This window comes from Eptatretus burgeri, chromosome 11 (assembly GCF_056783735.1).
Source record: "Eptatretus burgeri isolate ZD-2024b chromosome 11, Ebu_testis_v1, whole genome shotgun sequence".
Taxonomy (NCBI): domain Eukaryota; kingdom Metazoa; phylum Chordata; class Myxini; order Myxiniformes; family Myxinidae; genus Eptatretus; species Eptatretus burgeri.
Window position 1 is genome coordinate 29,545,830 of NC_140971.1, and position 6,000 is coordinate 29,551,829.

At 45.8% G+C, this 6,000-nt stretch overlaps 1 pseudogene; it reads left to right on the forward strand.

The window, feature by feature from the left end:
- Window positions 1-3,639: 3,639 nt before the first annotated feature.
- Window positions 3,640-5,207, forward strand: LOC147016760 (uncharacterized; annotated as a pseudogene).
- The last annotated feature ends 793 nt before the right edge of the window (window positions 5,208-6,000 follow it).

The following is a 6,000-nucleotide window of genomic DNA, read 5'->3' on the forward strand; positions in this document are numbered from 1 at the left end:
GACGGAGATTGCTGGGCGGATTGTGGGCGGAGATTGCCGGGTGGATTGTGGGCGGAGATTGCCGGGTGTATTGTGGGCGGAGATTGCCGGGTGTATTGTGGGCGGAGATTGCCGGGTGAATTGTGGGCGGAGATTGCCGGGTGAATTGTGGGCGGAGATTGCCGGGTGAATTGTGGGCGGAGATTGCCGGGTGTATTGTGGGCGGAGATTGCCGGGTGAATTGTGGGCGGAGATTGCCGGGTGAATTGTGGGCGGGGTTAATGCGGATGAGCGGCGTTTTTGTGCTGAATCGTTTTCTGTGTGACGCTGGAAGTTGATTTTCTGAGCAGGAAGTGATAATCTTCCTGTACCATTAGTTGTTGACGCGCAGCGTTGTAACTCTCGTTCTTCATTGTTTTTCACCAGAAATGTTTTTAAAACGTCTTGTGGAGGTGATTTCTTCCTCTTTTTTTGGTGACAGAAGTGGTTATTACAGCGCGCCGACATCGCGCTGTTATATAATTGGCTATTCTGTCCTATGTCTTCTGTCACACTTATGGCCGCGTACGTCCCTTTGATCTGAGGGCTATAAATAGAAATTTGTCCAACGTCACAACTCTTCCCATCATGCATGCTAATTCAGCGTGTCTACATTTATTTTTTAATGGTACGTGCTGCTTCTTTGCTTGATGCTCTGTGTTTAAAACGGGTAGGCACAGACAAACAACCACAGGTAGTCAACCACTATGCAGGCTTGCTGGACCTCCCATGGCCTCCTGTGTTGAAGTTCTTTGCAAGAGAACATAGAAAATCGAGTTATCGACTTCGACTCACCACAAAAGGTTGATGACTTCATCCAATCTGAGCGGTGTCCTATTAGTTGTTTAGCTTGATTACAGGATAATATTGTTATGGATGTGGAAATTCGCAGAGCACCATATAGGTCCTTAGTTCAGTTATGCCGATAAGTCTGTGTTTAGATAGATTTCCCCACCGTTGTCTAATGGGATAATTCGTGTAATCAGGGCTGTGATCTTTGAGTTAGCCGTTATTCTTTTGCTATCGTTATTTTGGACCAACTGCTTCACAAAACCCACCTCCACCACCAACATCGCTCTTGAACAACCGCTTCAGAACAACCACCTTAACCACCACCGCCCAACCACACCACCCTCACGACCACCACAAAACACCACGCCACGTTAACCACAGCCTTCACAACCACACAACCGCGTATCCACCTCGGCACAAGGTTGCGAGAAGCCTGGCATTCATCGGGGGAGAACGGACGACGGCCCCACCCCCCAACGAATAACATCTGTGCCGGCCAGCGCAGCAGGAGGAGAACCCAACAAAAAGAGTTATAAAGCGACACCACGAGCTATGAAGAAACGACGCCCTGGAAAAGGGAAAGAAAGGCCCCGATTCGGCGAGGAAAACGCCCTTCTTCTGGAAGTTTCCCGCGCATGCTGGAAGAAGGGAGGGGCGAGGCGCCAGGGGGGATAAAAGGGCGCGCTGAAGCACGTTGTTGGCGAGTTGGGTCTGCTGAGGGTCAGTCAGTCTGTCTCTCGGGGTTGTGAGGTGCTGAGGTCTGGAGGTCGTGGTCGCTCACCGAGTTGTCGGCTGCGGGAGGTTGTGGCGGCATGTGGAAAGGAGGAGCGAGCGCAGCGGAGCCAAGGCGCGTGGCCTGCTGAGCCGTGCCTTACCGTGAGTCATGGAGACGGGACGGCGCGGGCCGCCCCAGTGAGGTGAAGGTAGCCAGCCCGGTCTCGCGGAGCCTCTGCGGTCTACACGGCTCTGTGTCAATAAAGACCCCAAGGGGTCCCGTCTACCCCTTATCTGTCCTGGGGTTTTTCCTTGCTTTTCTTTGTATGAAAGTTGTGGCGCCATGTCCGCAAGTAGAACTGTATAAGTGACTGTACATAATAGATAGACAGTATTAGCTCTTTTTTCGCATTACTTTTGCTTGATTGATACATGACTGCATGCGTGTTTTGCATACGTGCATGCCTGCATACGTGCCATCGTAAATAAATGTGCTTGTTTAAATGTACCCTGTTCGTTGCGTCTTTTCCTAAATTGAGCTGCCATCTTGCACTCGGAATATAGTTGGTTTTTAAATAGCCGGTAAAGTGATCGGGTCCAACGGGACTGCGCGATAATACCCCGCTCGGTTATCCCAAAAGGAAGCGAGCTGCTTAAGCGGCTCGTTTCCAAGCGATCCCGTTGAGGTACAATCTCTCAGTAATCTACCCGCGCGATTAATTCGGTATATCGACAATTGACCCTGCAGCGTGTGGGTAGAGTGCGGACAAGGTTGTGGTGTGCTCAAAAACACACCCGTGGCTGGTTTTCGGCGTTGATCCAGAAAGCCGCGACTGGATTGTCCGTTCGGTGGGCGAAGCGGCCGCTACGAGTTAAACGCAGTCGCTCGCACGCCGGCGGGCGAGAATCTACAACAATATAATCACAAGTTCAATAAGAAGCAAGAAATGGCATATCACCTGTGGACCAATTTGGTGTTGTGTCCACAAAATAATATGATCCACTCGGTGACTTAGTTGTCATAAATGGCCAGTGCCCTTGACAATAAGCTGCTCACTAAAAGGGGTTCGACGGTTGTAGTCCCATGGTTGAGAGGAGCAAAGACCCACTGAAGATAGTGCTGTGAACAACACATGTGGTACGAAGCTCTGCGTGAATGAAGAGCAAATGTGTCACTGAAGAGAGGGCCACAAACTCGGTTTAACTGCAGTGAACTTCGTCTAATTGCAGTGAACTCCAGTGAACTTTAGTTTTACTCCAGTGAAACTCAAGTCCGTGAGTCATTTCCATAATGGTAAAAAGTGAGCTGCCAGGCAGGAAAGCATTATCACACTCTCGTTAAAACCTTCCTCTCCGCTCTTCCAAAAAGGGGGTGGTCCGGGGGGAAAATGATTGGTTAGAAACCAGATAAAAAATGTCGGTGATTTTTGTGATGCTCCATTGTAAAGGAACAAAACTGGAAATATGACGAAACCGCCCTGTTTGTGCTCCATTTCTCCCAGAGCAACAGAAGAAGAATGGACAAATGGTGGCTGTGAGTAGTGTTTCAATTTTTCTCAATCATGAAATTGCATGTTTTTGAGGTTATTCGACCTACTGAAGAATGCAGGTGCCGGAAATATGCGATTCTAAGAAGGGTATATGTGAAATTAATGACATTTCTGCAAGAATTTGGTTATTAATCAACGACGATGACGTCGAGACAGCGAAGAGCTGAAGCTGGGTGTAGTGAGTAGCGTGTAGCATCTGATATGTGCACTTGAATTGGCAGACTCAGATCGAATCTCGTAAGGGGAGGGGGTAATGTTATGGTTTTCAAAAATTTGCCCCAGAGGGAAGGCATACATGACATGTATGTGACCTGAGGATGAGTTATTTCATTAGTCTTTGTAAAGATAGTCCTTGGTACCTTGTCAGAGGTCTGTTTGGGGTGCATGCATTGGCAAGACTGTATATTTCCAGTGTAATGTCTCTCCCCCACCCCCATCCCACACTGAAGACTATGGGCCATGAAGACTGCCTTAAATAAATTCTGTCCACCCAAGCAGTCTGGCAGTTTTGGCTGGTTATTTCTGTGTGTGTGCTCTGTCGTGGTGGTTATGGTTAGTGTGGAGTATGGGTCCTCTCGATTGTGTTACAGTAATAGGTACAGTCACAACCCTCTACTTCGACATTGCTCGTGTCAGACCAAATATTGTTGAATTAGGGGGGTGTCAAATTAGAGCGGTTCACATGAAGCCAAAAAACTTTAGTTCCCTTCGGGCATTATATATATATATATATATATATATATATATATATATATATATATATATATATATATATATATATATATATATATATATATATATATATATATATGTCGAATTAGAGGGGGTGTCTGCCAAACTGGACATTGTGTGGGACACATACATTCCCGATAGCTTGAAAGTGGCATTAGAATAAAAGTGGGACACCAGACCAAACTTCCCAGCAAATGGGAGGAATTCCTCAAAGTGGACAAAAACAAACAGGAGCTATTTGACTATTTGAACGCAACAGTCGCCTGCATTACTCTACCACCGGGAAAAGAGCAAATCATGTCAGGTACGATATAATATTATCGTTGGCACGACCTACCGCTGGTGAACTTACAATTCCTTTCTCTATTCTATATCATTTGTTTACGTTCCAGGACAAAGAAGTGGTGAGACTCGAGATATTTACACCTGCGATCACGGGGAGGCTGACACGAGAGTTGTCATCCACGTCAAAGATTCGCTCGACCAGGGCCATCGAATCATCCAGATCAGAAGTGTTGATACCGACATTCTGGTAATCCTCATCGGAATGTATGGTCGGCTTGTTCATCAGCATCCAGATATGGTATTATGGGCTGCTTTCGGACTTGGTCGCAACTTCTCGTGTAACTCTGTTGGATCCATCTGCCACAGAATCAGTGATAAAGCGAAATCTTTACCGATATTTCACGCACTGACAGGGTGTGATACAACGTCCGGTTTCCACTGGTCCAGCAAAACAAAGGCTTGGAAAACGTGGGATCGGTATCCGCATGTAAACCCGCCTTCGCATACACCATGGAGCCTCCGTTCTGTACGGTCGAGGTACCAGATGATCACTTCGCCACGCTTGAAGCCGTTGTCGTGCAAATTTATCAGAAATGTGACATCTCAAAGGTGAACGACTCCAGAATTGCCATGTTCAGGAAGAAACCAAGGCCATTAAACAGATTACCACCGACACAGGTGAGAGAGATTGGTCACTTGATCAACATGCCTTGCGGAATTTTCATTTTCACATGACCCAAATTCATTTTCTACTGCTAAAGTACTGTTGGCATTTTTCAGAATTCGCTACTGCATCACGTGAGACGCGCCATATATCAAGCCAGCATATGGCCCACCAGTGATGTTCCGAAACGAACATCCGTATTGCCCTCAGAGTTTGGATGGGTCAGACAAGAGGAATCCTGGCACCCGGTCTGGATGACCATACCAAAGTTTTCACATGCGTGCCGGGAGTTCATATGGTGCTCCTGCAATAAGCCCTGCAAAAACTGCAAATGCGTGAAGGCCAGTCTTCACTGCACAAGTATCTGCAAATGTATCTGTGTTGTGTAAAGGTTGGGGATTGTTTCCTATGTATGATCTCGCATCTGAACCCATTAACCCTGAAGCGGTCACTTGTCGGGAGAACAGAATAATTTGCAAATGCTATTTTTAACAGCAGTTATCTAATCTACCAGGTACAATGACGCAATCTTGTCAATTATTGGCTCAAATAACTGATTATAGGGGGCTTTTATAATACAGTAGGAAAATATGAAAATTTCGTACTTCCTGCATAAATTATGCAAATAATTATTTGCATATGTAAATGTCATCAATAATTAGAAGAATTACAAAGCCCCCTTCCTTCAACTCTTCTATACAGCAGGAAGCTGTCAAACTCATTTTAGACCTTTTTAAATTGAACTTTAGATGTTACCTTGGTTTTCAAGGAAAAGCTACCTTTGACCTTTGACCTTTAAAGTCACGATCTCGATTGTCTCTTCAGTGAAAATTAATTGTCTTGTCATATGCTCGCTCCATGCCAAATTTTGTGCTTTTGTCCAGCAGGTAAATATCGGACCAAAAATTGTCCTTAAATGACCGGACTATTTCATCCAAATTCATCCACAACTTTTTGAGATATCGTGCTATAAATCATTTTCAGCCCGATCTCTCAATGGTGAAGAATCATTTTAAAAATTCTAGTAGTTGGATCCAGGTACGGATCTTCACCAAAATCTAATCACTTCGTCATTGTCACACACCGAAACTGTCCACAAAATTTCATCCAGATCCGTCCACAACTTTTTGAGATATCCCGTACACAAACAAACAAGGAGACAGACAAACAGACAGAAATGGGTGAAAACATAACCTCCCTCACCTTCGGTGGCGGAGGTGATAAAATGCGAATAAAATCACACTC